General features: G+C 47.0%; 1 long non-coding RNA gene across 1 annotated transcript; it reads left to right on the top strand.

Annotated features, from left to right (window-relative positions):
• The first annotated feature begins 484 nt into the window (after positions 1 to 484).
• LOC140721752 (uncharacterized) lies at positions 485 to 1,032 on the top strand. Its single transcript, XR_012097450.1, has 3 exons — positions 485 to 501; positions 655 to 825; positions 983 to 1,032. It is a non-coding gene; the product is annotated as an uncharacterized lncRNA (long non-coding RNA).
• Positions 1,033 to 9,966: the final 8,934 nt, after the last annotated feature.

Here is a 9,966-nt window from a genome sequence, read left to right as displayed (position 1 = left end):
TCACCCTATGGGGATCCCTGTTCCTCGTTCCCTTTCCTCCTGTGGGGATCATTTTTCCCAGCACTTTTCCTGTGGTGCGGGTCTCTGCGCGCATCTCCCATGGGAGATTTTCCCACCCACAATTCTTCCTCTCGGAGGGACGATCTCTCACCCTTCAACCTTGGCCCTTCCGAGATTCTCACATCAGCAACACTATTCTAACTGTTGGGGAAGGCATATTCTGTATATGGGAAATTACAGAGTCACGTTGACAGTAAATTACTGGCATTCAGTAGTGAAATTTGACAGTAGTGGGAATCCCAATCAATGATACACTGAAGCGTTTCATGTTTCCAGAAATATCCGAATGACAGATATTCCCTCATACCCACGGTTTCAATCTCTTTGTTCATTAGTTTTTCTCTTTGCGTTTAGACTTGGGGGTAATGACCTGGGAGATTCAGGAGTGAAACTGGTGTCTACGCTCTGAGGAACCCGGAGTGTAAAAATACAGAAACTGCGGTAAGTACCAGACTGTTGGAGATTGTGTTTACAGTTACTGGGTGTCAGAAATTGAACATCAAGCTGATCAGTAATTGTGTTACTGATAAACACTGGGGATTTCCGATGTCTCCTGTCTGTGTGTCCTTCACTCTCACTCTCTCTCAACCCCAGGCTGAACGATGTTGGCCTCACAGGTTCTGGTGCCGAGGATCTCGCCTCCACTCTCAGTGCAAACTGTACACTTACAGAGCTGAACCTGAGTACTAATAAACTGGGAGATTCAGGAGTGAAACTGATGGCTGAGGCTCTTGGAAACCCGGAGTGTAAAATACAGAAACTGTGGTAAGTACTAGACTGTGGGGAGTTTGTGTTTTACAGTTACTGCGAGTCTGACATTTGACATTGATATGATCAGTAATTGTGTTACAGATAAGCACTAGGGATTTGTATTGTGTCCTGTCTCTCTGTGTCCTTCACCCTCACTCTCTCTCATCTCCAGGCTGTGGAAAGTTGGTCTCACGGATTCTGGTGCCGAGGATCTTGTCTCGGGCTCTCAGTGGAAACCAATCACTGACGGAGCTGGACCTGAGATTAAACTCGCTTACGGACCGATTCTGTCCCTGCTCTCCGTCACCTAATACTGGCCGTCCCAAGTCTGGCTTATATTGAGTGAGTATTCTTGTTAATGCTCAGTGTGATAAAATATCAGTGGATCCGCGGGTTCACCGGTGATATTTGTTTGTCAGCGTTGCTGAAATATTAACCCCAGCCCGCTGTTAGAGTCACTGTTGTATTATTTGTTTATTTCCCTGTATTCTTCCCTCTGTTTCAGGCTGTGGAGAAATCACTTCAGTGAGACTGGGGAGATGGAACTGAAGTCTCTGCAGGAACTCAGACCTGGACTGACAGTGAACTTGTGAACATCTGGACCCCACCCAAGGGATGGGGACATTTTGGTCGATTCCTCACCATCCCCTTTAACGACAATGCTTCAGGTTTAATTCCCAATGGTTCTAACGGGTCACGTTTCCAACGAAGCACTCTCTGATGTTGGAGATGTTACCGCAGGCGTGTAATTCCGCTTTGTGCCCAGCGGCGCTATTTCTGCTGGATGTCCCGGTCCGAGAGTTCATTTAAGTGAGGCCTTGGGGAAATACACAGATAGAAGAGGCGGGGCTCAGTCTGGGACACCAGTGTCTGGGATGGGATTATCCTGAGAGAGAACACTTTTGCTCACTATGCTGAGGACAATACATTTAGAAGTCTGGCCGACGTAATGATGTTAAATTGAAAAATACCTTGGTAGCGACCCTAGAACTGCAGCGATCTCGGACACTGTCCTGAGATGTGATTTTATAATCATCGGTTTCCTGAAGCGGAGTGATGGTGAGAAACGGACTGATTATTCAATCAGTTGTTACTGGTCAGTTAATTGTGGTGTGACTCTTGAGTGAATCAGGAACAGCTTATTTATTTCCGCAAGTTAGCAGGTTACACGTTGTTTAATTTACATTTACATTTGTCATGTGTGTTGGCGCGTGGCCTAGTGGGCAAGGCATCAGACTAGTAACCTGAAGGTCACTGTTTCGAGCCTCAGCTGAGGCAGCGTGTTTGTGTCCTTGTCCTTGCTCTGTGGCACCGGGGCCTAGTACTCTTCCCTTGGACAACATCGGTGGCGTGGAGAGGGGACGGCTTGCAGCCTGGGCAATTGCTGGTGTCCCATCAAAAAAACCCTGGAAAAAAAAACCTTCCAAGGCGCAAATCCATGGTCTCATGAGACTAACGGATGACTATTATTATGATGAAATCAATAAACTGCTGTAACTTGATTTGTGTTGGACTTGATTTGAGTTTTGCTCGGGGAACCCCATCACCCACAGCGATCCAGAGCTTCTCGCAGAGGCACAGCTGAGGCGGAGGGAGGTTTGCTACCCAGGATCACGTAACCCCCACAGCACCCACGCTGATCCCGCGCTTTCCTCGCCCCTGCCCCCTCACACTTTCATTGTTCCCGCCCCCACTCTTTCCTCGCTCTCGCTACCAGCGCTTTCTTCCCGTCCGCACCGCGCTCCCAAACGCTGTCCACGTCTTAAACACAACACAGCCTAAACCCCGTCTTTTCTGCCATCCCTTTGCCTATCTGATAGTCCCTTAAATGTCTTGAATGTATCTGCCTCAATCACCAATCTCCGCAGTGCTTCCAGACACATGCATCTTTTTGTAGAAATAAAATATCCCCCGAAACCTTTTTCCACACCGTAACCTTGCCTATCTTAACATCTCTTAAAGGTTCCCAATGAATCTGCCTCTACCACCACCTCACACCAGCAGTCTGTGTAAAAAACAAAACCCTGCACCTCACATGTCCTTTGGAATTACCCCCATCTCACCTTTAAAATGAGTCCTCTGTTATTTGGCATTTCAACCGTGGGGAAAATACTGTCTGTCTGGTATATCAATGTCTCTCATAAATTGTATAAAATTCAGCAGATCTACACTTAGCCTTTCCCGCTCCAGAGAAAACAACCCCAGTTTGTCAAAACTCTCAGTATAGTGCATGCTCTCTAATCCAGGAGGCATCCTGGTTCGCGCCGGCTGTATCCTTCGCAAAGCCCCGATGTCTTTCCTCTGATTGGGCCACCAGAGTTAATTACAGACTAACTAGAGTTTTGTAAATTCTCCATGGTAGCATCTTTCCTGAAAATCAACCAGCCCTTATCTCATTAAGTAGCCTCATGTGCAGCACATTGTCAACTACCTTCTGAAAAAACAAGTAAACCATATCCACTGACTCTCCTTTGTTGATGCTGATTGTTACATTCTCAAAAAATTGCAACAGATTTCTCATTACGGAACCTATGCAGACTTTGCCCTACTTTTTCATGTATCCGGACACCTCATACTCCAACAGTTTCCTAACCATGAAGTAAGACTAATTGGCCTACACTTTCCTATTTTTGCCTCCCTCCTTTCTCAAGGAGTGGCGTGACATGTGCAATTTCCAGTCCACAGGAACCATTTCAGATTCGAGTAGTTCACAAAGGACACCAGTAATGCCTCCGCGATTTCTTTAGCTACTCTTTCAGAAATCTGGTGTGTAGTAGAGACTGTGTTGATTGGCTGCATCACGGCTTGCTACGGAAACAGCAATGGAATTGAACCGAAAATCCTACAAGAAGTAATGGATTCGGCACAGTGGTTCATGGGTAAAATACGCCAAACTATTGAGTAGCCTTGAGAGAGTGGGGCTGACAGAAACAGGCCAGTTTATGGATATGACCCTGAGAGAGTGGACAGAGAGCCCTCCCTCTCCCTTCCCCCATCCCACTTTCACTCTGCCTCCTCTTCTAGCTGGCCATCACCTCTCTCATGATTCTGCCTTCTTCTACTACCCATAGTGCTTTCCCCTTACATTCCTTCTTCACCTCTCCTGCCGATCCCCTTCCTGCTTCCCCTCCCCCACCTCGATCTTTCTTCTGATTGGCGTTTCACCTGGCACCTTCCACCCTCCCCCAATTTCTTTATAGGGCCCCTGCCCCCTCGTTCTTCAGTCTTGATGAATGGTCTCGGCCCGAAACGTTGACCGCTCATTTCAACGGATGCTGCCCAACCTGCTGAGTTCATCCAGCTTGTTTGTACGTGTTGAGTGTATAAATATGTCCCTGTGAGAGGAGACTGAGAGACACTGATCAGTTTATTTATATACTCCTGAGAGAGTGAGTCTGAGAGATACTGGTCGCTGTATGTATATACCGCTGTGACAGTGGGAATGAGTGAGCAGAGGCTTGAGGACGAGCTTGCTCCTAGTGAGGTAAGGCTGGGTAAATACCTTTAATTAATCTAATTAGCTTAGAAGTAGGTATTGGAGGCAGCAGTTAGGGCAGTCGAGTGCTCCGTTTGCCAGTATTTAGGAAGTCAGGGCGAGCTCAATTGTCCCTGATGACTACACATGTAAAAGGTGCATCCAGCTGCAGCTCCTGACAAACCGAGTTAGGGAACTGGGGCTGGACCTGGATGAACTTCTGATCATTTGCGAGGCAGAGACAGAAATAGTCAGCAGTTTCAGAGATATAGTCACCCCTAAAAGTCAGGAGGCAGGTAGATGGATGACTCAGGACAGGGAAGGGGAATAGACAGGAAGAGCAGATCACTCCTGTGGCCGTTCCCATCAACAATAAGTATACCGTTTTGGATACTGTGGTGGAGCCGTCCTACCAGGGACAAGTTGTAGTGGCCGCGTTTCTGGCACCGAGACTAGACACTCAGCTCAGAAAGGAAGGAGGGAAAAGAGGAGAGCAGTAGTGATAGGGGATACGATAGTTACGGGGACAGATAAGAGGTTCTGTGGGAGAGATCGATAATCTCGGATGGTCTGTTGCCTCCCTGGTGCCAGGGTCCACGATGTCTCGGATCGAGTTCTCAGTATTCTCAAGAGGGAGGGTGAGCAGCGGATGTTGTCCATGTAGGGACCAATGACGTGGATAGGAAGAAGGAGGAGATCCTGCAAAGAGAGTTTAGGGAGTTAGGTACAAAGTTGAAGGACAGGACCTCCAGAGTTGCAATCTCAGGATTGTTCCCCGTGCCACGTGCTAGTGAGGCTAGAAGTAGGAAGATAATACAGCTAAATACTTGGCTAAGGAGATGGAGCAGCAGGGAGGGCTTAATGATTCTGGCCAATTGGGCTTCCTTCCAGGGAAGGTGGGACCTGTTCCGACGGGACGGTTTGCACCTGAACTGGAAGGGGTTCCTAACATCTTTGTAGGCAGGTTAGCTAGTGCTGCTCTGGCGGTGTTTAAACTAGATTTGCAGGGGGGAGGGGAACCAGAGTGTTAGAACAGTTGGTGAGGTGGAGGAGGATAAAGGTTCTTGCGAGAACTGCTGGTATAGGACAGAAATCAAAGGTTTGTATGTGATAAAAATGTTCTCAGGTGCCAAACTGGGGAAGAGGCGTCTGGCTTTCAAATAGAGAAAGATCTGAGACAGAGTGTGAAGGAGGATAGGTAGGTGATAGAGAAGGGACCGAAGGTTTGAGATGGTATATTTAACGCAAGGAGTGTTATGTATAAAGCGGATGAGCTCACAGCGTGGATCAGTACTTGGAGATATGATGTGGTGGCCATTACAGAGATCTGGATGGCTCAGGGACAGGAATAGTTACTTCAAGTTTTTACATGTTTCAGGAAGGACAGGGAGGGGGGCAAAAGAGTGTGCGGACGTGGGTACTGTTGATCAGAGATAGTGTCACGGCTGCCAGGAAAGGTAGAAGTCATGAAGGGATTGTGTACGGAAGTCTCTGTGGGTGGCGATTAGGAACAGAAAGGGGTCAATAACTTTACTGGGTGTTTTTAATCGGCCGCTCAATAGTAACAGGTATATGGAGAAGTAGACAGGGAAACAGATCCTGGAAAGGTGTAATAATAACAGAGTTGTCGTGTTGGGAGATTTTAATTTCCCAAATATTGATTAGTATCTCCCTACAGCAAAGGGTATAGATGGGGTAGAGTTATTAGGTGTGCTCAGGAAGGTTTCTTGACACAATATGTAGATAAGCCTACAAGAGGAGAGGCTGTACTTGATTTGGTATTGGGAAATAAACCTGGTCAACTGTCAGATCTCTCAGTGGGAGAGAATTTTGAAGATTAGTGATCATAATTCTATCTCTTTTACCATAGCTTTGGAGAGAGATTGGAACAGCCAAGTCAGAAAAGCGTTCAATTGGACTAAGGGGAATTGTGAAGCTATCAGTCAGGAAAATTGGAAGCTTAAATTGGAAACAGATGTTCTCATGGAAAAGTACGGAAGAAAATGTGGCAAATTTTCAGGGAATATTTGTGTGAAGTTCTGCATAGGAACGTTCCAATGATGACAGGGATGTTATGGTAGGGTGCAGGAACCGTGGAGCACAAAGGCTGTAATAAACCTGGTCAAGATGAAAAGAAGAGTTTACGAAAGGTTCAGCGAGCTAATTAATGCTACAGATCTAGAAGATTATAAGGCTAACAGGAGGCAGCTTCAGAAGCAAATAGGAGAGCCAGAAGGGGCCATGAGAAGGCCTTGGCGGACAGGATTAAGGAAAACCGCAAGGCATTCTACAAGAATGTGAAGAGCAGGAGGATAAGACGTGAAAGAATAAGGCCTATCAAATGTGACAGTGGGAAAAGTGTGTATGGAAACGGAGAAAACAGCAGAGGTACTTAATGAATACTTTACTTCAGTATTCACTGTGGAAAAGGCTCTTCGTGATAATAGTGAAGACTTGCAGCAGATTGAAAAGCTTGAGCATGTAGATATTAAGAAAAAGGATGTGCTGGAGCTTTTGGAAAACATCAAGTTGGATAAGTCGCCGGAACGGAGGAGATGGAAAGTACCCCAGGATACTGTAAGAGGCGATAGAGGAGATTGCTAAGGCAATCACTAGGGACGGGAGAGGTTCCAGATTGGAGAGTTGCGAATATTGTTCCTTTATTCGAGAAAGGAAGTAGAGATAGACTTGGAAATTATAGACCAGTGAGTCTTATCTTAGTGGTTGGTAAGTTAATGGAGATGTTCCTGAGAGGCAGGATTTATGAACATTTGGAGAGGTGTAATATGATTGGGAATAGTCAGCACGACTTTGTCAAAAGCAGTTCGTGCCTTACAAGCCTGATTGAATTATTTTGAGGACGTGACTAAACATATTGATGAAAGAAGAGCAGTAGAAGTAGTGTATTTGGATTTCAGCAAGGCATTTGATAGGTACCCCATGCAAGGCTTATTTAGAAAGTAAGGAGGCATGGGATCCAGGGTGACATTGCTTTGTGGATCAAGAACTGGCTTGCCCACAGAAGGCAAAGAGTGGTTGTAGACGGGTCATATTCTGCATGGAGGAAGGTTGCCAGTGGAGGGCCTCAAGGATTTATTCTGGGACTCCTACTCTTCGTGATTTTTATAAATGACCTGGATGAGGAGGTGGAGGGATGGGTTAGTAAGTTTGCTGATATCACTAAGCTTGGAGTTGTTGTGGATAGTGTGGACGGATGTCAGAGGTTATAGCGAGACATTGATAGGATGCAAAACTGGGCTGAGAAGTGGCAGATGGAATTAAATCCAGATAAATGTGAAGTGGTTCATTTTGGTAGGTCAAATATGATGGCAGAATATAGTATTAATGGTAAGACTTTTGACAGTGTAGAAGATCAGAGGGATCTTGGGGTCTGAGTCCGAGTCCATAAGAGTCTCAAAGCTGCACAGTTTGACTCAGTGGTTAAGAAGGCGTAAGGTTTATTAGCCTTAATCAATCGTGGTATTGAATTTAGGAGCCGACAGGTAATATTGCAGCCATATAGGACCCTGTACAGATCCCAATTGGACTACTGTAAACACGAGGAAATCTGCATATGCTGGAAATTCAAGCAACACACACACGATGCTGGTAGAACGCAGCAGGCCACGTAGTACCTACAGGAAGAAGTACAGTGGAGGTTTTGGGCCGAGACCCTTCGTAAGGACAATCTGAAAGAAAGGAAAGTAAGATTTGAAAGTAGGTGGGGCAGGGGGAAATCCGAAATGCTAGAGACAGGAAGGGGAGGGTGAAGCTAAGAGCTGGAAAGGTGAGTGGGAAAAGAGATACAGAGCTGGAGAAGGGAAAGGATCATGAGTCAGGAGGCCTAGGAGGAAAGAAAGGGGGAGGGGGAGCACCAGAGGGTGATGGAGAACAAACAAGGAGTGATTGTGAGACGGGCAGAGATAGAGGAAAAAAAGTGGCGGAATAAATAAATAAATTTGGGTTGGGGTAAGAAGGGGAGGAGGGGCATTAACCGAAGTTAGAGAAATGAATGTTCATGCCTTCAGGTCGGAGGCTACCCAGACGGAATATAAGATGTTATTCCTCCAACCTGAGTGTGGTTTCATTTTGACAGTAGAGAAGCCATGGATAGACGTATCAGAATGGGAATGGGACGTGGAATTAAAATGTGTGGCCACTGGGAGATCCTGCTTTCTCTGGCCGATAGAGCGTAGGTGTTAAGCGAAACGGTCTCCCAGTCGCGTCGGGTCTCACCAATATATAAAAGGCCACACCGGGAGTACCATAAGCATTATACCACACCAGCCGTCTCACAGGTGAAGTGTCGCCTCACCTGGAAGGACTGTCTGGGGCCCTGAATGGTGGTGAGGGAGGAAGTGTGAGGGAAGGTGTAGCACTTGTTCTGTTTACAAGGATAAGTGCCAAGAGGGTGATCGGTGGGAAAGGATGGGGGGGACGACGAATGGACAAGGGAGCTCCGTAGGGAGCGATCCCTGCAGAAAGCAGAAAGAGTGGGGCAGGAGGGAAAGATGTGCTTGTTAGTGGGATCCCGTTGGAAGTGTCGGAAGTTACGGAGAATTATATGTCGGACCCGGAGGCTGGGCTGGGGGTAGTAGGTGATGACAAGGGGAACCATATCCCTAGTGGGGTGGCGAGAGGATGGTGTGAGAGCAGATATGTGTGAAATGGGAGAGATGCGTTTGAGGGCAGAGTTGATGGTGGAGGAAGGGAAGACACTTTCTTTAAGAAAGGAAGAATTCTCCTTCGTCCTGGAATAAAAAAGCCTCATCCTGAGAGCAGATGCGGCGGAGACGGAGGAATTGCGAGAAGGGGATAGCATTTTTGCAAGAGACAGGGTGGGAAGAATAATAGTCCAGGTAGCTGTGAGAGTCCGTAGTCTTATAGTAGATATCAGTAGATAAGCCGTCTCCAGAGATAGAGACAGAAAGATCAAAAAGGGAAGGGACGTGTCGGAAACGGAAAAGGTAAGAAAATTTGAGGGCAGGGAGAAGTTGGAGACAAATTTAATGAAGTCAACGAGCTCAGCATGCGTGCAGGAGGTAGCGCCAATGCAGTTGTCGATGTAGCGAAGGAAAAGAGGGGGACGGATACCCGTATAGACTTGGAACATGGCCTGTTCCACAAAGCCACCAAAAAGGCCGGCATAACTAGGACCCATACGGGTGTCCATGGCTACACCCTTGGTTTGGAGGAAGTGGGAGGAGCCAAAAGTGAAATTATTGAGTGTAAGAACTAATTCCGCTAGACGGAGGAGAGTGGTGGTGGAGGGGAATTGGTTAGGTCTGGGATCCAAACAGAAGCGGAGAGCTTTGAGACCTTCCTGGTGGGGGATGGAGGTATAGAGGGACTGGACATCCATGGTGAAAATAAGGCGGTGGGGGCCAGGGAACTTAAAATTCATTAAAAAAAATCAGATCGTGAGAAGTGTCACGAACATAGGTGAGGAAGGATTGAACAAAGGGGGATAAAACAGTGTCGAGGTATGCAGAAATTAGTTCGGTGGTGTAGGAGCAAGCTGAGACTATGGGTCTACCTGGACAGGCAGGTTTGTGGGATCTTGGGTAGGAGGTAGAAACGGGAAGTGCGGGTTGTGGGAACTATAAGGTTGGTGGCAGTAGATGGGAGATCCCCAGAGCTGGTAAGGTTGGTAATGGTGTGGGAGACAGTGGCCTGGTGCT

The sequence above is a fragment of the Hemitrygon akajei genome, unplaced genomic scaffold, assembly GCF_048418815.1.
Source record: "Hemitrygon akajei unplaced genomic scaffold, sHemAka1.3 Scf000061, whole genome shotgun sequence".
NCBI classification, from domain to species: domain Eukaryota; kingdom Metazoa; phylum Chordata; class Chondrichthyes; order Myliobatiformes; family Dasyatidae; genus Hemitrygon; species Hemitrygon akajei.
This window is presented reverse-complemented; position numbering and strand designations above follow the sequence as displayed.